Below are 24,475 nucleotides of genomic sequence, written 5' to 3' on the forward strand. Positions count from 1 at the left end.
GGGAAGATTTAAGTAGGGCATTTGGGGTAATATCTTGTAAAAGATGCTGTTTTAAAATAATTGCTGGCTTCTCATTGGTGACAAAATGGCCTAGTATTGTCACCTGAGGGAAAACGATGACATCATCCTGGCAAAGAAGTCAAAAAGATGATTGCTCTACATAAAATTTCAGGTGGTGACATCTAGTAATATACACGAGCATGGTGACACATGAGATGACGAGAATCTCCCTCATGACTCTAAATGAACTTTGATTCTTATACAGTTTTGTGACTATGGCTAATGCATGGGTCCTGGAGTCAAGCTACCTGGGTTTTATTTGAATATATGATATTTAACCTCCATGTTTCAACTTTCCTCTTTTATGTAATGAATATTATAATATACCAACATGAAAAGGCCAATGTGAGAATTCACATTGTAATCCCATGATGTAACTTACTATTACCAGAACATAGTTTAGTGTACAATAAATTCTACATATTAATGATAATAACCATGACTATAACAATTACACTGTCTACTATCTAAATTCAACATTCAGGCACATAGTTTGAAAAGAAACAAAACACAACAAATTAGACATATCTTTCCTGAGTACAAAAGTATTTGTAGATGAAGCTAATCAAAACTGAAGGACATCGATGTGACTGAATTGGAATCGAATCTAATAAAGAATCCTTGAAGTTATGACTATTTGGGATTTTATTATCAGAAGATATTTACTCTGTCTACATCAAAAAAACTTTGGGACATTTGTTTTCTTCATTTGCCTACAATTTGAAAATAAAGGGACATGAAATAATTAAAAATTTTTGGAGAGGGTTCTTCTATTCAACATGGAGTAATATAGTTATTGAAATAAGTATTGAAAATAGTAAATGAATATTGAAAAATAATGGTCAATAAATATTGAAAAAGATCTCTATGATATTTTTAATTTACTATAGATTTTGAAGATCTTTTTATTCAGTTTATTCATAGGTAGTACATTATGTGTAAAATTGCATACTATGGATATAGACTAGAATTTACTTAATCATGAACCTACTGTCAGGCATTTGTGCACTTTTTCCTATTTAATAATAGAAAAATGTTAGAACAATTTTGCAGTGCCCATCCATGTACATAAGTCTGAGCACACATAGAACTATTCCTCTTTAGATTTGAAAAATAAACTTTTGAATTCAAACATGTAATTTTTAAAAACATTGTTATTGCCAAGCAGCTCTCCACAAAGGATCCTAATCTATGCCAGATGGGGACAGTTTTCTCTCAGGTTCACATTTACTCTTTTATAGGCTCCCTTCTGTATCAAAGGAGTCAAGTGTCTGCAAAGTATGTTAGATGACTAGAAAACAGACGGCAGAGGATAGAACAGAAGGAAGGAAGGCTAGAACTTGTAGGCTTCTGAATGGGGGCAGTAGCAACCCTGTGATATTTGTATTAATAGTCTCCCTCTTCTTTTTTGTTTCTTCAGCTATTCCAACTTTTCATGCTTTTGTTCTTTCAGTCTTTCCAGAAGCTTTGTAAGAAGAGGCTACTTTCATAAATGTAGATGAGATAAGTACAGTTGATCCTGAACAGCTTAATTTGAACTGTGTGGGTTCACTGTACATATATTTTTTCAATAAATAAAACGTTTTTGGAAATTTTAACCATTTAAACCAGGACAAGCAGGCAAGAGAAAGAAATAAAGCATATTCAAATAGGAAGAGAAGAAAAATTGTCTCTGTTTGCAGATGACATGAATATATATTTAGAAAGCTTCATTGTGTCAGCCCAAAATCTCCTTAAGCTAATAAGCAACTTCAGCAAAATCTTCAAGATACAAAATCAATATGCAAAAATCACAAGCACTCCTATAAACCAATAATAGACAGAGAGCCAAATCATGAATGAACTCCCATTCACAACTGCTACAAAGAGAATAAGACACCTAGGAATACTTACAAGGGATTTGAAGGTCCTCTTCAAGGATAACCACAAACCACTGCTCAAGGAAATAGAACACAAACAAATGAAAAAAATTCCTTGCTCATGGATAGGAAGAATTAATATCATGAAAATGGCCATACTTCCCAAAGGAATTTATAGAGTCAATGCTATCCCCATCAAGATACCATTGACTTTCTTCACAGAATTAGAAAAAACTATTTTAAGTATCATGTAAAACCAAAAAAAGAGCCTGTATAGCCAAGACAATCCTAAGTGAAAAGAACAAAGCTGGAGGTATCACACTACCTGACTTCTAACTATACTACAAGGCTATAGCACCAAAACAGCATGATATTGGTACCATGGTTTATATACCTGGTACCATTGGTTTATATATCTGTTGCCAGATATATAAACCAATGGAACAGAACAGAGTCCTCAGAAATAATGCCACAAATTTACAATCATCTGATATTTGACAAACGTGAGAAAAGCAATGGAGAAAGGATTCCCTATTTAATAAATGGTGTTGGGAAAACTGGCTAGCTATGTGCAGAAAACTGAAACTGTACCCTTTTTTACACTTTACACAAAAAATTAACTCGAGATGGATTAAATACTTAAATGTAAGACCTAAAACCGTAAAAACTCTAGAAGAAAACCTAGGCAGTACCATTCAGGACATAGGCATGGGCAAAGACTGTATGACTAAAACACAAAAAGCAATGGCAATAAAAGCCAAAATAAAAACACAAAAAGCAATGGCAATAAAAGCCAAAAGGCAAAGACTTTATGACTAAAATACAAAAGGCAATGGCAATTAAAGCCAAAAGACAAATAGGCTCTAATTAAACTAAAGAGCTTCTTCACAGCAAAAGAAACTATCATCAGAATGAACAGGCAACCTACAGAATGGAAGAAAATTTTTGCAATCCGTCCATCTGACAAAGGGCTAATATCCAGAAAGAACTTAAACAAATGTACAAGAAATAAGCAAACAACCCCATCAAAAAGTGTGAAAAGGATATGAACAGAAACTTGTCAAAAGAAGACATTTATCTAGCCAACAAACATATGAATAAAAGCTCATCATCACTGGTCATTAGAGAAATGCAAACCAAAATCACAATGAGATACCATTTCGCACCAGTTAGAATGGCAATCATTAAAAAGTCAGGAAACAACAGATGCTGGAGAGGACGTGCAGAAATAGGAACACTTTTACACTGTTGTTGGGAGTGTAAATTAGCTCCATTGTGGAAGATAATGTGGCAATTCCTCAAGGATCTAGAACCAGAAATACCATTTGACCCAGCAATCCCATTACTGGTTATATACCCAAAGGATTATAAGTCATTTTACTATAGAGACACATGCACATGTATGTTTATTGCAGTACTGTTCACAATAGCAACGACTTGGAACCAACCCAAATGCCCATCAATGATAAACTGGATAAAGAAAATGCAGCACATATATACCATGGAATACTATGCAGCCATAAAAAAGGACGAGTTCATGTCCTTTGCAGAGACATGGATGAAGCTGGAAACCATCATTTTCAGCAAACTAACACAGGAACAGAAAACCAAACATTGCATGTTCTTACTCATAAATGGGAGTTGTACAATGAGAACACATGGACACAAGGAGGGCAACATCACACACCACGGCCTGTTGGAGGTTGTGGGGATGGGGAGGGAGACCATTAGGACAAATATCTAATGCAGATGATGAGTTGATGGGTGCAGCAAACCACCATGGCACATATACACCTATGTAACAAACCTGCATAACCTGCATGTTCTGGACAAGTATCCCAGAACTTAAAGTATAATTTAAAAAAAAAATCACAGATGAACCTTGTACCTTAGAAACACTGAAAAAATTAAGAAAGTGCTAGGTATGGAACAGATGTGTAAAATATACGTAGGTACTACTCTATTTATGTGTTAGTCAACTGTTTATGTTACCTGTAAGGTTTCCAGTCAACAGTAGGCTATTAGTTCAGTTTTAGGGAAATCAAAGGAATACATGCATTTCCAACTTCAGGGGTGGAGGGGTTGGTGCCCCTAATGCTTGGGTTAGGTCAACTGTACTTTCTCTTACATACAAAAACTGAAAGCAGATCTTCACTACAAGAAAACTTAAAATGAAAAAATTGAGGAAATTGAAATTATTTGGATAAAAAATTTCCCTAAAACCATTAAGAGAGAGAATATAGGTGATTTAGAAAGCACCTGAAATAAGTTAAGTGCTCTGGACAGATTTTTCTAGCAACCAATGGGGAAAAATTGGGGGTGACAGTAGAATAAGGCATAGATTCCTTTGCCTCTGTTAACATGGAACTTGAATCTTTCTGGAAAGAAAACAAGCGTTATATACTTTGCTCTGCTCTCAAAGTCAGTGTATGCTGCATGGCGTGAGGGTGTCTATGATAATTAGAGATGCACGGCTTTCATTCAGAAGACACAATCCTCATCCTAATCATCTACTCACCACCATCAGAAGAGCTAAGCATAGTGACCACTTCTTGCCACCATCAGTGTTGGCATTGAAAGTTTTGAAATACTAGGCATTTTTTTTTAACTTTAAATCATTTATTTAAAATGGCTTTTACGTTAAATACAACATTTTATCTTTAGGATAGCAGTTTCCAAATGAAGGGTCAAGTTGAATAAAGATGTACTCATTTTTGGAGCATAAGTGCTGTCTGTGAAAAGCTTTTTTTTTTTTTTCTGTGCTAAAACGACTCAGCATGCCAACTACAAGAGCGAGTCCAATTTCTCAAGGCTAATAGAGAAAGCAAGGATTAAATCTCACATTTAAAAGCCAAGTTTCACTTTTATTTTACTAAAATAACCTACCTGTCTAATCCTTCGCCTTGCTGAAAGCAGTGCTGGGATTAGAAAGAAGGTTTTCTTACAATAGGCTGGTCTTAAAATACAAAGATTATTTTCTCTAGGTTCAAACAAATGAGTATTCATGCCCCATCAGGTACCTCCGAGTAGAGGCTGCCTCATTGGCTCTGCTTAGTTTTGTTTTCTCTAACCTTTCCACTTGGCTTCTGAGTCTTGAAATGACATTAGAGCTCTTTATGTTTTGAGATCAAATTAACTATTTAGCCAAATCACTAAAGTAGCAGATATAGTGCTCAGAAGCAAGCATTTCATTTACAAAAATGCACGTTATCTAGTGCAATAAATGGTGATAGTGTGTCTTTAGGCCCTGGTTGTTTCATCATTTGGGGAAATAATAAAGACTTTTCATTTTCTCCCTTAGATCATAAGTGCTGTGTTATTAGTGCCATCTCAGCGTTAAACCAGGTTGCAAGCTGCTTATTCTTCAAAATGAAGCTTTATTTTTCAGTTTAATTGCTTTTTCAGGAGCATTATTAACTTCCAGAAGGGAAGAAAAAATTAAAGCAGCTGAAGCTGTGGTTCAGTGTATTTGAGGCAAAAACACACATTTCAAAAACTAATGCAACAATACTGTACCAATTATCAAGAATATTATTGCAGAATTTACATAGTGTGATAATTATAGAAAGATCTTTTAAATACCAGGTGGGAGCACCACCTGTATTTTTCTGTTAGGTGATCTTAACATGCTGAATAAAGAATTATCCTGTTGTCCTGTGAGACCAGATAATGCCCAAACTCCCTGAACTTTTAAAAATTTAATCTCCCCTAAGCTTTACATCTTAATCAATCACCAAATTCTAGATTCAACCTTTTTATTATCTATCAAACTCATCATTTTTTTTTTCATTTTCAAAAACCTCACTGTATGTCAGAACTGGAGCATTTGCTACCATTATCATCCCTTCCCCACCAATTGGCCTCCTTGTCTTCCAATCCAATACCAGTGTCAGGGTAATCTTGAGCTAAGTCATTTCTGTGCTATTCCCCTAGAAGCATAAAACACCTTCATACATTTCTGTTGTAAATAAAGTTAAAACAAAAACACTGGCTTTTTTCTTTTCTGTATTGACTTGGCCATCTTTATGCTTCTCTTATTTCTGATGGACGATTCAACTACTCTCCATGTCTCTCTCCTTCACTCCATTTATGCTAATCTACTAGCCATATATATAGAAAGTGCCACTTAGAGCAAGATTAGAAAGTTGAGATAAGAAGACTGTAAGAGGAGGCATTGAAGAGTCCTAAAGCAGTTGGCACAAAGTGCAGGACTCTCATATTAGATGTTAGTGCCTATCAGAGAGCACCCATTACAAAAGAGACAATGAAGTGAGAATAGAATGACTCAGAGAGTTGATGTTAGCAAAACTTTTTTCTTAATTACCTGAACGCTTGTGTAATATAATTTTTTGTATTTTTTTTTTGAAATGGAGTCTTGCTCTGTCATGCAGGCTAGAGTGAAGTGGTATGAGCTCAACTCACTGCAACCTTTGTCTCCCAGGTTCAAGCAATTCTCCTGCCTCAGCCTCCCGAGTAGCTGGTATTACAGGCATGTGCCACCATGGCCAGCTAATTTTTTTCTATTTTTAGTAGAGATGGGGTTTCACCATATTGGCCAGGCTGGTCTCAATCTCCTGACATTGTGATCTGCCCATCTCAGTCTCCCAAAGTGCTGGGATTACAGGCGTGGGCCACCTACCTGGCTGCAGTGACTTTTTAATGGAGTTGCCATGGTGGTCTTTGATCAGTGAATCATGAGATAGGCATCCTAGCACAGCCTCCTTTTATCAAGTGTGATTTAGCTCCTGCTGCTGATGAGTGCTCTGTCAGCAAATGAGACCTACACTGTGCCCCTGATATAGTCCCAGCTTCCTAGAAGAACAGCCAACCCTTTGGTGGAAAGTTGATTACAGCAAATTCCTTCTTCTCTAGCAAGGACAATGACTTATTCAAACAGATATTGACCCATTCTCCATATGTGCCTTTCTTTTTTGCCCCCAGCTCCTAATCATTATTTGAGGACTCATAGAGCACCTGACCTTCCGACACAGGATACTGTATAACTTTACTTTGTGTCAAGGGATACACTTTGCAACTTTAAAACAAAGGAAGAGCATCCTGAGGCACATGACTTTGAGAATCACTACATTTGCTGCAAACAATATCATTCAGAAGTTGCTCTGAAAAAGTACAGGAATTGTCTTTAAAATATGCAGCTGAGGAATCAACTTGGAGATGACACTCCCTGAAAGTACATCTTTTGAGGTGCAGTATATACTTTAAATTGAGGTAGGTATCTAACAGGTAAAAAAAAAAAAAAAAAAAAAAGTGTGAGAAACAAGTTTTGAGAATAAGAGTAACCACTCCCACCATCACTTCCACTTATCACTTGAGGTACTAGAGCTATCTGCTCCTTCCCCATATGTAGGTTCTGTGGGCCCAGAGGTCTGGGTTCCCGATGGGGACTTTCCCTACCAAGACACATAGCAAGAGTCCCACTTCACTCAATGCCATGCCCACCATCTGGTAACTTTAGGGTAGAAAATGAGCACAACAAAAAAGGAGTTACAACACTTTAAGTAGCTATGCTGCCATTTAATGCTGGCAGGGGGGCATACATTTTGCAGTCAGCTGATCCACTGAGGCATCTCTTGATATTTCTAAGCCAAAATATAACTGTAAGTGTGGAATTACTACATCTACAGCCTGATGAGACCATGTTAACCAGGACTTCAGGCTCCTCAGGGATAAGAGGCTGATATTCCACATTGAAAGCCATGTAGATCAATGGAACAGGCAGCCAAGGAAAAGAGGAAATTGGAATGACCGCAGAAACAACAGATGATGTTATGGTTTAGGACTAATGCAAGACTAGAGAAATATGTCTCACCTGCCTCCTTCTTATGAATTTCTCCCCAGATTGTGACCAACCAGAATTATGGAGAGCCTGTGCTTGATAACAAACTTCATGAAAGCAGCAACTCATTCTAGCGGTGCAAAGATGACCTCCCATAGATGCTGTTGGTGCTCAGCTCTAATCTCTTTGAATGCCCCAGCTATAATGTGCATTCTTGACTGTCACCTCATAACAGTTTCTTCTGTAGAGAATTGCCTTTGGAAGCAACTAGGAAGTGCCTGAAAGTGTATGTCCTGGGGCAGCCTGCAGCCAATACTAGAATGACACTGTACAACAACTCAGTCCCCTTATTTCCATGTTGCTCAAAGCCATGGGGTCATTTAGGCTTCAGAGCTTGCAATGGAACTAGCTGAGACTAGATATAACATCGTTCCTTAACTTCCTCTCTCTATCCTGCTTATTCACTTTCTTGTGGGATTGCCGTGAGAACATTCCTTTTATTAATGCTTTTCACAAATAGTCTACTCAGGCTCTACTTCTACGGAATCTGATTGAAGAATATTTTAACTCACAATTATATGAGTTGTTACTTACTTAAACCATGTTACTAAATCTTAATTGCTCCTTAACAATCTCCATTTTGAATATTTATATTGAAGTCCCAACTTATAGTGCTCCTGGAAGTAATTCTATCTTTGGCCTACAATCCGTAGAATATAGGCACTAGTACCCAGAGGAAAGAGCTCAGCAGGCCACCAGTGACTAAATAGGTCTCTATGGCACTTTTCACAGTGATCTGCCTTAGTGAAGATGCCATGGGCAATACAAGTTTATAGAAGTTTTATTGCAAGCACAGCAACCACAGACACAGTGGGATGGATATAGCTGTTTACTGTGGCCCACAAGGATCATTCTGGGTTCCCTCTCTTACTCATTTTCTGTTGTATTCAATTTGTATTCAGTTTTTCTTCAACAGAATGCATTAAATGTTTGTTTTCTATATACATTATTTTCTTTGAAAGTAGAGTAGGGTTATTTTCATGTTGTATCAGAAAAATGTGTGTGAGTCCAAGTTGCTGCCTAGGTGTTTTTCTTTCAAACAGCTTTTAGTAGTTTCAAAACAGGGTGAAACATAGCAAATGGTGCTGGGACACATGCACATCTACATGCAATAAAAATGCATCTAGAGGCCGGGCGCGGTGGCTCACGCCTGTAATCCCAGAACTTTAGGAGGCTGAGGTGGGTGGATCATGAGGTCAAGAAATCAAGACCATCCTGGTCAACATGGTGAAACCCTGTCTCTACTAAAACTACAAAAAATTAGCTGGGCATTGTGGTGTGTGCCTGTAATCCCAGCTACTCAGGAGGCTGAGGCAGAAGAATTGCCTGAAGCCAGGAGGCGGAGGTTGTGGTGAGCTGAGATTGTGCCATTGCACTTCAGCCTGGGTAACAAGAGCGAAACTCTGTCTCAAAAAAAAAAAAAAATGCATCTAGACCTAGACCTTTCATCCCTTACAAAAATGAACTCAAAATAGATTATAGACCTAAGTGTTAAAATAAAAAACTGTAAAACTCCTAGAGGATAATAGGAGAATATAAAGGTTATCATGATTATGATGAAGACTTTTTAAATATAGCACAAAAGACATTATCCATAAAAGAAATAATTGATAAGCTGGACTTTTTATTAAAATTAAAAATATCTCCTCTATAAAAGACATTGCCAAGAGAATGAGAAAATAAGTGCCACAGACTGGGAGAAAATACTTGCAAAACACATATCTCATAAAAGACTGTTATTCGAAATATATAAAGAACTTAAAACAACCTGATTAAAAAATGAACAAAAGACATGCAGACGCCTCACCAAAGAAGGTATACAGATGCAAATAAGCATATGAAAAGATGCTCCACAGCATAAGCCATTAGAGATTTACAAATAAAACATTGAGATACCACTTTACACCTGTAAGAATGTCTAAAATTAAAAATACTGACACAAACTACTGGTGAGGATGTTCCCCAACAGAAAATCTTATTCATTGCCTGTGGGAATGCAATATGGCCCAACCACTTTGGAAGACACTGTGGATGTTCATTCAAAAAACTAAATGAACTCTCACCATACATTCTGGAAGCCACACTCCTTATGCAAGTGAGTTGAAAACTTGTGTCCACACAAAAGTCTGCAAAGGAATGTTTATAACAACTTTATTCGTAATGACTAAAACTTGGAAGTAGGCAAAATGTTTTTCATTAGGTTAATGGATAAATAAGCTGTAGTACACCCAGACAATTGAACATTATTCCCTGCTTAAGAAAAAATGAGCTATCAAACCATGAGAAGACATGATGGAGTTTTAAATGCACATTACTAGGTAAAAGAAGGCAGTCTGGGAAGCCTACATACTGTATGATTTTCGTTATATGAAATTTTTAAAAAGACAAAACTATGAAGATAGTAAACAGATCAGTGGTTGCCAGAGGTTAGAGAAGAGGGAGGGAGGAATAGGCAGAGCACAGAAAATTTTTAGGGCCATGAAACTATTCTGCATGATAATGGTAGATGTCAGTCATTATACCTTAGTCCAAATCCATAGAATGTACAATACCAGAACTGAAACTTGATGTAAACCACAGACTTCAAGTAATAATAAAGCATCAATGTAGGCTCATGGATTGTAACAAATATGCCACTCTGATATGGGATGTTGATAGTGGGAAAAGCTGTATCAGTGGAGGGACAAAGGATACATGGAAACTATGAAATTTCTGCTCATTTTTGCTGTGAACCTAAAACTGCCTGATAAAAAAAAATGAATTATATTTTCTTAATGAATGATACAGATTCTGAAGGTGCCATTAAAAACAATACATTCCATGTCCTTTGGAGGGACATAGATGAAACTGGAAACCATTGTTCTCAGCAAACAGACACAAAAAAAGTCCAACACCGCATGTTCTCACTCATAAGTGGATGTTGAACAATGAGAACACATGGACACAGGGAGGGGAACATCACACACTGGGGCCTGGGGGGTAGGGGACTAGGGGAGGAATAGCAAGGAGTGGGGGAATCAGGGAGGGATAGCATTAGAAGAAAGACTTAATGCAGATGATGGGGAGATAGATGCAGCAAACCACCACCATGGCACATGTATACCTATCTAACAAGCCAGCATGATCTGCACATGTGCCCCAGAATTAAAGTATAATAAATATATATTTTTAAAGCCATATATTTCTTAACTGTTGTTCCTTGTCTTCTTCTCTATAAAAGTAAGCAGGAAGCACAAATCAATAAAAATCAAGATATACATGTCTGAATAAAAAGTTTCTTTAAACTGCTATCTTTTACATAAACCTTTTTGACATGTTCATAAAATATCTCATGAGTATTATATATGTATAAAAAGTCTCATTTTAGCATGCTTTATGGTTAGGTTATTTTCACGTATATTAGCTTTTTGAAAATGCTTTCAAGAAATTAATTGTGGTTTCTCAGGATCACTTAGTTCTTACATGATAAAGATGAGGCTTAAACTCAAGAGAAATCATATATAATTTAAATTCAGGGACTGATCCAAGATGGCCGATTAGGAGCAGCTCAGGATTGCAGCTCCCAGTGAAAGCCCAGAGGGTGAGTGGACACTGCATTTCCAGATGAATTTTTATTGCCAACAGACCAGGAGATTCCCAGGTGGAGGAGCCCCATGGGTCGCCAGTGCAGCTGTATTGGCCAGCGTGGCTGTTTTGGCCTGCACAGCTGTTTTGGCTAGCACCCTGGTATGGCGGGTCTCTGCACAAAATACATGGGTCTGGGCACCCTTTTAGCTGGCAATTGGGGCTTCTGGGAGACAGAGTCACCCACTCAACTAATTTAAAAAAGGAACTAAAACAGGGAGCCAAGCCAGGAGATTCCCAGGCAAAAAAGTGCCATGAATCTCAGCAGGGCTGTTTCAGCCAGCACAGTGCTAATCATACAGATATCAGTGCCTTTTCAACAGGCAACTGTAACATCTGGGAGACAGGGTCGCCCATACAACTGAAAAACAAAAGGGATCTGAGGCAGGGAGTCAGCAGATCAGGCTTGACTGGTCCCATCCCCACGAAAAAGAGCAATCTGAAACGCTCTGGATTGAGAGTTTCACAGCAAACACAGCTGAACCAGGGATGGTCCAGCTCTGTGGGGTTGGGGCATCTGCCATTACTGAGGCAGTCCACCATTAGAGAAGTAGTCCGCCATTGCTGAGGCAGCCCGCCATTGCTGAGGCAGCCCACCATTGCTGAGGCAGCCGGCCATTACAGAGAGAGTCTGCCATTACACAGGTGGGCTGCCATTGCAGAGGCAGCCCAAACTATGCCCATATAAACAATACTGCAGAGAAGTTCATATGGTAGATGGGAGAAGCTCACAGCAGCTCACCAAAGCCTAGCAGGCAGACAGTGACTAGGATGCCTCCTCGCTGGGTAGAAAAGTTCTGAAAAAAGGCAGCAGCACAACAGAAACTTATACATAAAGCCCTAACTCCCCAGGACAGAGCACCTGGGGAAAAAAAATAGAGGTTTATGAGTTTTGCTGCAGCAGACTAAAACATACCTGCCAACAAAATGGAGCTCACAGCTTACCACTGGAGCTCCTCTAAAAGAAAGACAGACTGTCTCCTCAAGCAGCTCCCTAAACCCCATATATTCAAAGAGTCGCCTCATAAAAGAGAGCTCAGACTGACATCAGGGGGGTATCCTTCAGTGACAAAGATAGCAAAAGAAGAAACTGGCAGCAACCTTTACTGTTCTGTAGCTACTGCAGGTGATCCCCAGACAAGCAGGGCCTGGAGTGGACCTCAGCAGTCCTACAGCAGAGGGGTCTGACTGTTAGAAGGAAAACTAACAAACAGAAATAACTTCATCATCAACAAACTAGACGTACACAGAGACCCAATCTGAAAGCCAACAACTGCAAAGATGAACAGGTGAATAAATCCACAAAGATGGGAAGAAACCAGTGCAAAAAGGATGAAAACACCCAAAACCAGAATGCCTCTCCTCCTACAAAGGATAACATTCCTCACCAGCAAAGGAACAAGGTTGGATAGAGAATTAGTGTGATGAATTCACAGAAACAGGCTACAGAAGGTGGGTAATAAGAAAATTCTCTGAGCTAAAAGAACATGTTCTACCACAAGGCAAAGAAACTAAGAAGCTTGAAAACACATTTGACGAAAGGCTAATGAGAATCAACAACTTAGAGAGGAATATAAGTGAATTGATGGAGCTGAAAAACACAACAGGAGAACTTCATGAAGTGTACACAAGTTTCAACAGCCAAATTGACCAAACAGAAGAAAGGATATCAGAGGTCGAAGATCAAATCAATGAAATAAAATGAAATGGCAAGATTAGAGAAAAAAGGGTAGAAAGGAATGAACAAAGTCTCCAAGAACTATGGGACTATGTGAAAAGACCTAATCTATGTTTCATAGGTATACCTGAATGTGACGAAGAGAATGAATCCAAGCTGGAAAATACTCTTGAGGATATTATCTAGGAAAACTTCCCCAACCTAGTAAGGCAGGCCAATATTCAAGTCCAGGAAATACAGAGAACACCACAAAGATATTCCTCAAGAAGAGCAACCCCAAGGCACATAATCATCAGATTCACCAGGGTTGAAATGGAGGAGAAAATGCTAAGGGCAGCCAGAAAGAAAGGTCGGGTTACCCCCAAAGGGAAGTCCATCAGACTCACAGCAGATCTCTCAGCAGAAACCCTACAAGCCAGAAGAGAGTGGGGACCAACATTCAACATCCTTAAAGAAAAGAACTTTGAACCTAGAATTTCATATTCAGCCAAACTAGGCCTGCTAAGTGAAGGAGAAATAAAATTCCTTTACAAAAAGCAATTAGTGAGAGAGTTCATCACCACAAGGCCTGCTTTACAAGAGCTCCTGAAAGAAGCAGGAAACATAGAAAGGAACAACCAATACCAGCCACTTCAAAAACATACCAAATGATAAAGACCATCGACACAATGAAGAAACTGATTCAACTAATGGGCAAAATAGTCAGCTAGCATCAAAATGGCAAGATCAAATTCACACATAACAATATTAACCCCATTAAATGTAAATGGACCAAATGCCACAATCAAAAGAAACAGAGTGGCAAATTGGATAAAAAGCCAAAACCGATCAGTGTACTGTACCCAGGAAACCCGTCTCACATGCAAGGATACACAAAGGACCAAAATAAAGGGATGGAGGAAGATTTACCAAGCAAGTGGAGAGCAAAAAAATGCAGGAGAGACTCTTGAGAAGTCAGCACGGCATGACTGCTTTGCCAGCACCCTAGTGCGGGGGTTCTCCGTACAAAATACACTGGTCCAGGTGCCCTTTTAGCTGGCGATTGGAGACCTGGGAAGGCAGATCGCCCACTCATCTGATTTAAAAGGAACTGAAACAGGGAGCCAGGCCAGGAGATTCCTGGCCAAAAATACTGCCACGAATCTCAGCACCGCTGTTTCAGCTGGCACAGCGAGTCGCCCCATAGGAAATCACAGAGATCCCGGCGCCCTTTCAACATGTGACTGGAACACCTGGGAGAGAGTTGACCATTCAACTGAAAAAAAAAAAAAAAAAAAAAAAAAAACAGACTCTGAGTCAGGGAGTCAGGAGGTGATAAGGCTCAGCTGGACCCACTCCCACAAAAAAAAAAAAAAAAAGCAATTGAAAACGATCTGAGTTGAGAGTTTCACAGCAAGCACAGCTGAACCCAGGATGGTCCAGTTCTGTGGGAGAGGGGTGCCCGCCATTACGGAGACACTCCAACACTACGGAGGTAGTTTGCCATTGCTGAGGCAACCTACCATTGCCAAGGCAACCTGCCGTTACAGAGAGAGTCTGCCATTACAGAGGCGGGCCACCATTGCCGAAGCAGTTCTAACTACACTCATATAAACAGGAGAGCATGAAAGTTCACACAGCAGCTGGGCAGAGCCCACAGCAGCTTAGCAAAGCCTCTACAGGCAGACAGTGACTAGGCTGCCTCCTCACTGGGCAGGGCAGCCCTGAAAAAAAAATAAAGGCAGCAGCACAACAGAAGATACTAAATAAAGCCCTAAACCCCTGGGACAGAGCACCTGGGGGAAAAAAAGGAGTTTACCAGTTCTGCTGCAGCAGTGCTAAACGTGCCTGCCCAGCAATGAATGAACAACAGAGCTCACAGCTCAGCACTTGAGCTCCAATAAAGGACAGATTGTCTCCTCAAGCAGTTCCCTGACCCCCATATGTCCAAAGAGTCACCTCATAAAGGAGAGATCAGACAGACATTTGGCTGATCTCTGGGACAAAGATAGCAGAAGAAGAAACTGGTAGCAACCCTTACTGTTCTGCAGCCACTGGAGGTGATCCCCAGGCAAGCAGGGCCTGTAGTGGACCTCAGCAGCCCTACAGCAGAGGGACCAGACTGTTACAAGGAAAACTAACTAACAGAAATAACTTCATCATCCACAAACTGGAAGTTGACCCAGAGACCCAATCTGAAAGTCAGCAACTACAAAGACCACAGGTGGATAAATCCACAAAGATGGGAAGAAACCAGAGCTAAAAGGATGAAAACACCTGAAACCAGGACACCTCTCCTCGTACAAGGGATCACAACTCCTCATCAGCAAGGGAGCAAGGCTGGATGGAGAATGAGTGTGATGAAATGACAGAATTAGACTTCAGAAGGTGGGTAACAAGAAACTTCTGTGAGCTAAAAGAACATGTTCTAACCCAATGCAAAGAAACTAAGAACCTTAAAAAACATTTGACAAAATGTTAATGAGAATGGACAACATAGAGAGGAATATAAGTGAACTGATGGAGCTGAAAAACACAACATGAGAACTTCGTGAAGCATGCACAAGTTTCAACAGCTGAATTGACCAAGCAGAAGAAAGGATATCAGAGGTCGAAGATCAACTCAATGAAATGAAATGAGAAGGCAAGAATAGAGAAAAAAGGGCAAAAAGGAATGAACAAAGTCTTCAAGAAATGTAGGAATATGTGAAAAGACCTAATCTACGTTTGATAGGTATACCTGAATGTGACAAAGAGAATGAATCCAAACTGGAAAATACTCTTCAGGATATTATCCAGGAAAACTTCTCCAACCTAGCAAGGCAGGCCAATATTCAAGTCCAGGAAATACAGAGAACACCACAAAGATATTCGACAAGAAGAGCAACCCCAAGGCACATAATCATCAGGTTCACCAGATACCAGCTAGCATCAAAATGGCAGTATCAAATTCACACATAGCAATATTAACCCTAAATGTAAATAGACTAAACGCCCCAATCAAAAGACACAGACTGACAAATTGGATAAAAAGCCAAAACCCATCAGGGTGCTGTATCCCGGAAACCCATCCCACATGCAAGGATACACAAAGGCTCAAAATAAAGGGATGGAGGAAGATTTGCCAAGCAAATGGAGAGCAAAAAAAAGCAGGAGTTGCAATTCTCATCTCTGATAAATTAGACTTTAAAGCAACAAAGATCATAAGAGACAAAGAGGGACATTACATAATGGTAAAAGGATCAATGCAACAAGAAGAGCTAACGATCCTAAATATATACGCACCCAATACAGGAGCACCCAGATACATAAGGCAAGTTCTTAATGACTTACAAAGGGACTTAGACTCCGACACAATAATAGTGGGAGACTTTAACACCCCATTGTCAACATTAGACAGATCAACCAGACAGAAAATTCACAAGGATATCCAGGACTTGAACTCAGACCTGGACCAAGCAAACCTAATAGACATTTACACAACTCTCCACCCCAAATCCACAGAATATACATTCTTCTCAGCACCACATCACACCTACTCTAAAATTGACCACATAATTGGGAGTAAATCACTCCTCAGCAAATGCAAAAGAACGGAAATCGTAACAAACAGTCTCTCAGACCACAGTGCAATCAAGTTAGAACTCAGAATTCAAAAACTAACTCAGAACCGCACAGCTTCATGGAAACTGAACAACTTGCTCTTCAATGTTGACTGGATAAACAATGAAATGAAGGCAGAAATAAAGATTTTCTTCGAAACGAACGAGAATGAAGACACAACATACCAAAATCTCTGGGACACATTTAAAGCAGTCTCTAGAGGAAAATATATAGCAATAAGTGCCCACATGAGAAGCAAGGAGAGATCAATAATTGACACCCCATCGTCAAAACTGAAAGAGCTAGAGGAGCAAGATCAAAAAACTCAAAGTCTAGCAGAAGACAAGAAATAGCTAAGATCAGAGCAGAACTGAAGGAGATAGAGACACAAAAAACCCTTCAAAAAATCAATAAATCCAGGAGCTGGTTTTTTGAAAAGATCAACAAAATAGACAGACCACTAGCCAGATTAATAAAAAAGAAAAGAGAGAATAACCAAACTGATGCAATAAAAAACGATAAAGGGGATATCACCACAGATTCCACAGAAATTCAAACCATCATCAGAGATTATTACAAACAACTCTATGCACACAAACTAATAAACCTGGAAGAAATGGATAAATTCCTGGACACTTGCCTCCTGCCAAGCCTAAACCAGGAAGAAGCCGAAACCCTGAACAGACCCATAACAAGGTCTGAAGTTGAGGCAGCAATTAAGAGCTTACCACCCAAAAAAAGCCCAGGTCCAGATGGGTTCACAGCTGAATTCTACCAGACATACAAAGAGGAGCTGGTACCATTTCTTCTGAAACTATTCCAAACAATACAAAAAGAGGGAATTCTTCCCAAATCATTTTATGAGACCAACATCATCCTGATTCCAAAACCCGGCAGAGACTCAAAAAGAAAAGAAAACTTCAGGCCAATATCCATGATGAACATAGATGCAAAAATCTTCAATAAAATACTGACAAGCCGATTGCAACAGCACATCAAAAAGCTTATCCACCATGATCAAGTAGGCTTCATCCCGGGGATGCAAGGCTGGTTCAACATACGCAAGTCTATAAACGTAATTCACCACATAAACAGAACCAAAGACAAAAACCACATGATTATCTCAATTGATGCAGAGAAGGCCTTTGACAAAATTCAACAGCCCTTTATGCTAAAAACCCTCAATAAGCTAGGTATCGATGGAACGTATCTCAAAATAATAAAAGCTATTTATGACAAACCAACAGCCAATATCATACTGAATGGGCAAAAAGTGAAAGCATTCCCCTGGAAATGTGGCACCAGACAAGGATGCCCTCTCTCACCACTGCTTTTCAATATAGTATTAGAAGTTCTAGCCAGAGCAATCAGGCAAGAAAAAGAAATAAAGGGCATTCAAATAGGAAAGGAGGAAGTCAAATTGTCTCTATTTGCAGATGACATGATTGTATATCTAGAAGACCCCATCGTCTCAGCTCCAAATCTCCTGAAACTGATAAGCAAGTTCAGCAAAGTCTCAGGATACAAAATCAATGTGCAAAAATCACATGCATTCTTATACACCAATAACAGACTTAAAGGGAGCCAAATCAAGAACAAATTTCTGTTCACAATTGCCACAAAGAGAATAAAATACCTAGGAATACAACTAACAAGGAATGTAAAGGACCTCTTCAAGGAGAACTACAAGCCACTGCTCAACGAAATAAGAGAGGACACAAACAGATGGAGAAACATTGCATGTTCATGGTTAGGAAGAATCAATATTGTGAAAATGGCCATACTGTCCAAAGTAATTTACAGATTCAATGCTATCCCCATGAAGCTGCCAATGACCTTCTTCACAGAACTGGAAAAACCACCTTAAACCTCATATGGAACCAAAAGAGAGCCCGCATAGCCAAGTCAATTCTAAGCAAAAAGAACAAAGGGGGAGGCATCACACTACCAGACTTCAAATTATACTACAGGGCTACAGTAATCAAAACAGCATGGTACTGCTACCAAAACAGAGATATAGACCAATGGAACAGAACAGAGGTCTCGGAGGCAACGCAACATATCTACAATCATCTGATCTTTGACAAACCAGACAAAAACAAGCAATGGGGAAAGGATTCCCTGTTCAATAAATGGTGTTGGGGAAGTTGGTTAGCCATGTGCAGAAAGCAGAAACTGGACCCCTTCCTGACACCTTACACTAAAATTAACTCCAGATGGATTAAAGACTTTAACATAAGACCTAACACCATAAAAACCCTAGAAGAAAATCTAGGCAAAACCATTCAGGACATAGGCATAGGCAAGGACTTCATGACCAAAACACCAAAAGCATTGGCAACAAAAGCCAAAATAGACAAATGGGACCTAATCAAACTCCACAGCTTCTGCACAGCAAAAGAAACAGTCATTAGAGTGAATCGGCAACCAACAGAATGGGAAAAAAATTTTTGCAGTTTACCCCTCTGACAAAGGGCTGATATCCATAATTTACAAAGAACTAAAACAGATTTACAAGAAAAAAACTAACAAGCCCATTCAAAAGTGGGCAAAGGATATGAACAGACACTTTACAAAAGAAGACATACATGAGGCCAACAAATATATGAAAAAATGCTCATCATCACTGGTCATTAGAGAAATGCAAATGAAAACTACATTGAGATACCACCTCATGCCAGTTAGAATGACGATCATTAAAATATCTGGAGACAACAGATGCTGGAGAAGATGTGGAGAAATAGGAACACTTTTACACTGTTGGTGGGAGTGTAAGTTAGTTCAACCATTGTGGAAGACAGTGTGGTGATTCCTCAAGAACCTAGAAACAGGAATTCCATTTGACCCATCAATCTCGTTACTGGGTATATATCCAAAGGATTATAAATCGTTCTATTATAAGGACACATGCATCTGAATATTCATTGCAGCACTGTTTACAATAGCAAAGACCTGGAACCAACTCAAATGCCCATCGACGATAGACTGGATAGGGAAAATGTGGCACATATACACCATGGAATATTATGCAGGCATAAAAAATGATGAGTTTGTGTCCTTTTTAGGGACTTGGATGAACCTGGAAACCATCATTCTCAGCAAACTGACACAAGAACAGAAAATCAAATACCGCATGTTCTCAGTCATAGGTGGGTGTTGAACAATGAGAACACATGGACACAGGGAGGGGAGCAGCATACACTGGGGTCTGTTGGGGGAATATGGGGAGGGACAACAGGGGGTGGGGAGTTGGGGAGAGATAGCATGGGGAGATATGCCAGATATAGGTGAAGGGGAGGAAGGCAGCAAATCACACTGCCATGTGTGTATCTATGCAACAATCTTGCATGTTCTTCACATGCACCCTAAAACCTAAAATGCAATTTAAAAAAAAAAGAAAATCTAGGCAAAACCATTCAGGTTATAGGCATAGGCAAGGACTTCATGACCAAAACACCAAAAGCATTGGCACCAAAATCAAAATAGACAAGTGGGACCTAATCAAACTCCACAGCTTCTGCACAGCAAAAGAAACAGTCATTAGAGTGAATCTGCAACCAACAGAATTCAAAAAAATTTTTCAATCTACACATCTGACAAAGGGCTTATATCCAGAATCTACAAAGAACTAAAACAGATTTACAAGAAAAAACAAGCCCATTCAAAAGTGTGCAAAGGATATGAACACTTTACAAAAGAAGAGATACATGAGGCCAAAAAACATATGAAAAAATACTCATCGTCACTAGTCATTAGAGCAATGCAAAGCAATACTATATTAAGATACCATCTCATGCCAGTTAGAATGGTGATCCTTAAAAAATCTGGAGACAACAGGTGCTGGTGAGGATGTAGAGAATTAGGAACATTTTTCACTGTTGGTGGGAGTGTAAATTAGTTCAACCATTGTGGAAGACAGTGTGGTGATTCCTCAAGGACCTAGAACTAGAAATTCTGTTTGACCCAGCAATCCCATTACTGGATATATATCCAAAGGAGTATAAATCGTTTTACTATGAGGACACATGCACACGAATGTTCATTGCGGCACTCTTTACAATAGCAAAGACCTGGAACCAACCCAAATGCCCATCAATGATAGACTGGACAGGGAAATTGTGGCACATATACACCATAAAATACTATGCAGCCATAAAAAATGATGAGTTGGACTAGATCCAAGATGGCCGTTTAGGAACAGCTCAGGATTGCAGCTCCCAGTGAAAGCGCAGAGGGTGAGTGGACGCCGCGTTTTTATTGCCCACAGACTAGGAAATTCCCGGGCAGAGGTGCTCCACACTCGCCAGCGCGGCTGTTGTGGCCAGCGCTGCTGTGCCGGCCAGCGCCAGCCGGTGCCGACCAGCGCCGCTGCTCTGCCCCGCGCGGCTGCTTTGTCGGCGCCCCGGAGCCGCGGTTCTCCGTACAAAATACACCGGTCCGGGTGCCCTTTTGGCTGGCGATTGGAGCCACGGGAAGTCGCCCATATGCTGGTTCAAAAAGGGGACTGAGCAGAGAACCAGGACAGTAGATTCCAGGGCAAAAAAAAAAAAAAAAAAAGAAAAAAAAGCGCCACAAACCTCAGTGCCGCTGTTTAAGCCAGCGCAGTGAGTGGCCGCAGGGGAAAACAAACAGACCCCGGTGCCTCTTCAACAGGCGACTGGAACACCAACTTAAAAAAGGCTCTGAGGCAGGGAGCCAGGCGATCAGGCTCGGCTGGCCACACCCCCACAAAAGAACAGCAACCAGAAACTCTGGATTGAGAATTTCACAGCAAGCGCAGCTGAACCCGGGACAGTCCAGCTCTGTGGTGGAGGGGCGTCTGCCATTACCGAGGCAGCCCGCCGTTGCCAAGGCAACCGGCCATTGCTGAGGCAGCCCGCCATTGCCAAGGCAACACGCCACAGCAGAGACTCCGCCCCAACAGAGGCGGGCCACCATCGCCAAAGCAGTTCTAACTACACCCATATAAACAGGACTGCAGGGAAGTTCACTCGGCAGCGGGGCGCAGCCCACAGCAGCTCAGCAAAGCTGCTATAGGCCGACAGTGACTAGGCTGCCTCCTTGCTGGGCTGGGCAGTTCTGAGGGAAAAAAAGAAAAAAAAAAAAAAAAAAAGAAGGCAGCAGCATAACGGAAACTCATAAATAAAGCCCTAAATCCCTGGGACAGAGCACCTGGGAACAAAAAGCAGTTTATGCGTGCTGCTGCAGCAGACCTAAAAAGTACCTGCCCAGCAGCTCTGAATGAACAACAACAGAGCTCACAGCTCACCATTTGAGCTCCTATAAAGAAAAGACCGTCTCCTCAAGCAGCTCCCTGACCCCTATATATCCAAAAAGACACCTCATAGAGGAGAGATCAGATTGACACTAGGCGGGTATCCTTCTGGGACAAAGATAGAAGAAGAAGAAAACTGGTAACAACCCTTGCTGTTCAACAGCTGCTGCAGGTGAACCCCAGGCAAGCAGGGCCTGGAGTGAACCTCAGCAGACCTACAGCAGAGGGGCCAGACTGTCAGAAGGAAAACCAAGAAGCAGAAATAACCTCATCATCAACAAACAGAACGTCAATCTGAAAGATTTGAGACCCAATCTGAAAGCCAGCAACTACAAAGTCGACAGGTGGATAAATCCTTAAGGATGGGAAGAAACCGGCGCAAAAAGGATGAAAACACCCGAAACCAGAACACCTCTCCTCCTAAAAGGGATCACAATTCCTCGCCAGCAAGGGAACAAGGTTGGATGGAGAATGAGTGTGATGAAATGACAGAATCAGAATTCAGAAGGTGGGTAGTAAGAAACTTCTGTGAACTTAAAGAACATGTTCTAACCAAATGCAAAGAAACTAAGAACCTTGAAAAAAGATTTGACGAAATGCTAACATGAATGGACAAAATAGAAAGGAATATAAGTGAATTGATGGAGCTGAAAACTGCAACACGAGAACTTCGTGAAGCATGCACAAGTATCAACAGCCGAATTGACCAAGCAGAAGAAAGGATATCAGAGGTCGAAGATCAACTCAATGAAATAAAACGGGAAGGCAAGACTGGAGAAAAAAGGGTAAAAAGGAATGAACAAAGTCTCCAAGAAATGTGGGACTATGTGAAAAGACCTAATCTACGTTTGATAGGCGTACCCGAATGCGACGAAGAGAATGAATCCAAGCTGGAAAATACTCTGCAGGATATTATCCAGGAAAACTTCCCCAACCTAGCAAGGCAGGCAAACATTCAAGTCCAGGAAATACAGAGAACACCACAAAGATATTCGTCAAGAAGAGCAACCCCAAGGCACATAATCGTCAGATTCACTAGGGTCGAAATGAAGGAGAAAATACTAAGGGCAGCCAGAGAGAAAGGTCGGGTTACCCACAAAGGGAAGCCCATCAGACTCACAGCAGATCTCTCAGCAGAAACCCTACAAGCCAGAAGAGAATGGGGGCCAATATTCAACATCCTTAAAGAAAAGAACTTTCAACCCAGAATCTCCTATCCAGCCAAACTAAGCTTCATAAGTGAAGGAAAAATAAAATCCTTTGGGAACATGCAAGTACTCAGAGATTTCGTCACCACCAGGCCAGCTCTACAAGAGCTCCTGAAAGAGGCTCTACACATATAAAGGAACAACAAGTACCAGCTCAACTAAAGGGCAAAACAGCCAGCTAGCACCAAAATGGCAGTATCAAATTCACACATAACAATATTAACCCTAAATGTAAATGGACTAAATGCCCCAATCAAAAGACACAGACTGACAAATTGGATAAAAAGCCAAAACCCATCAGGGTGCTGTATCCCGGAAACCCATCCCACATGCAAGGATACACAAAGGCTCAAAATAAAGGGATGGAGGAAGATTTACCAAGGAAATGGAGAGCAAAAAAAAGCAGGAGTTGCAATTCTCATCTCTGATAAATTAGGCTTTAAAGCAACAAAGATCAAAAGAGACAAAGAGGGACATTACATAATGGTAAAAGGATCGATACAACAAGAAGTGCTAACGATCCTAAATATATACGCACCCAATACAGGAGTACCCAGATACAGAAGGCAAGTTCTTAATGACTTACAAAGAGACTTAGACTCCCACACAATAATAGTGGGAGACTTTAACACCCCATTGTCAATGTTAGACAGATCAACCAGACAGAAAATTCACAAGGATATCCAGGACTTGAACTCAGACCTGGACCAAGCAAACCTAATAGACATTTACAGAACTCTCCACCCCAAATCCACAGAATATACATTCTTCTCAGCACCACATCACACGTACTCTAAAATTGACCACATAATTGGGAGTAAACCACTCCTCAGCAAAGGCAAAAGAACGGAAATCATAACAAATGCTCTCTCAGACCACAGTGCAATCAAGTTAGAGCTGATAATTCAAAAACTAACACAGAACTGCACAGCTTCATGGAAACGGAACAACTTGCTCTTGAATGTTGACTGGATAAACAATGAAATGAAGGCAGAAATAAAGATGTTCTTCGAAACCAATGAGAATGAAGACACAACATACAAGAATCTTTGGGACACATTTAAAACAGTCTCTAGAGGAAAATATATAGCAATAAGTGCCCACATGAGAAGCAATGATAGATTAAAAATTGACACCCTGTCATCAACACTGAAAGAGCTAGAGGAGCAAGATCAAAAATCTCAAAGTCTAGCAGAAGACAAGAAATAGCTAAGATCAGAGCAGAACTGAAGGAGATAGAGACACAAAAAACCCTTCAAAAAATCAATAAATCCAGGAGCTGGTTTTTTGAAAAGATCAACAAAATAGACAGACCACTAGCCAGATTAATAA

The 24,475-nt window shown here is 40.2% G+C and overlaps 1 long non-coding RNA gene across 1 annotated transcript; it reads right to left on the reverse strand.

Moving 5' to 3' along the window:
• Positions 1-734: 734 nt before the first annotated feature.
• On the reverse strand, positions 735-15,008 carry LOC116555493. The gene is made up of 3 exons (XR_004270551.1): positions 14,821-15,008; positions 2,245-2,248; positions 735-745 (listed from the first exon to the last, which is right to left on the reverse strand). It is a non-coding gene; the product is annotated as an uncharacterized LOC116555493 (long non-coding RNA).
• Positions 15,009-24,475: the final 9,467 nt, after the last annotated feature.

This window comes from Sapajus apella, unplaced genomic scaffold (genome assembly GCF_009761245.1).
Source record: "Sapajus apella isolate SASKATOON/1434 unplaced genomic scaffold, GSC_monkey_1.0 scaffold15, whole genome shotgun sequence".
Classification (NCBI taxonomy): domain Eukaryota; kingdom Metazoa; phylum Chordata; class Mammalia; order Primates; family Cebidae; genus Sapajus; species Sapajus apella.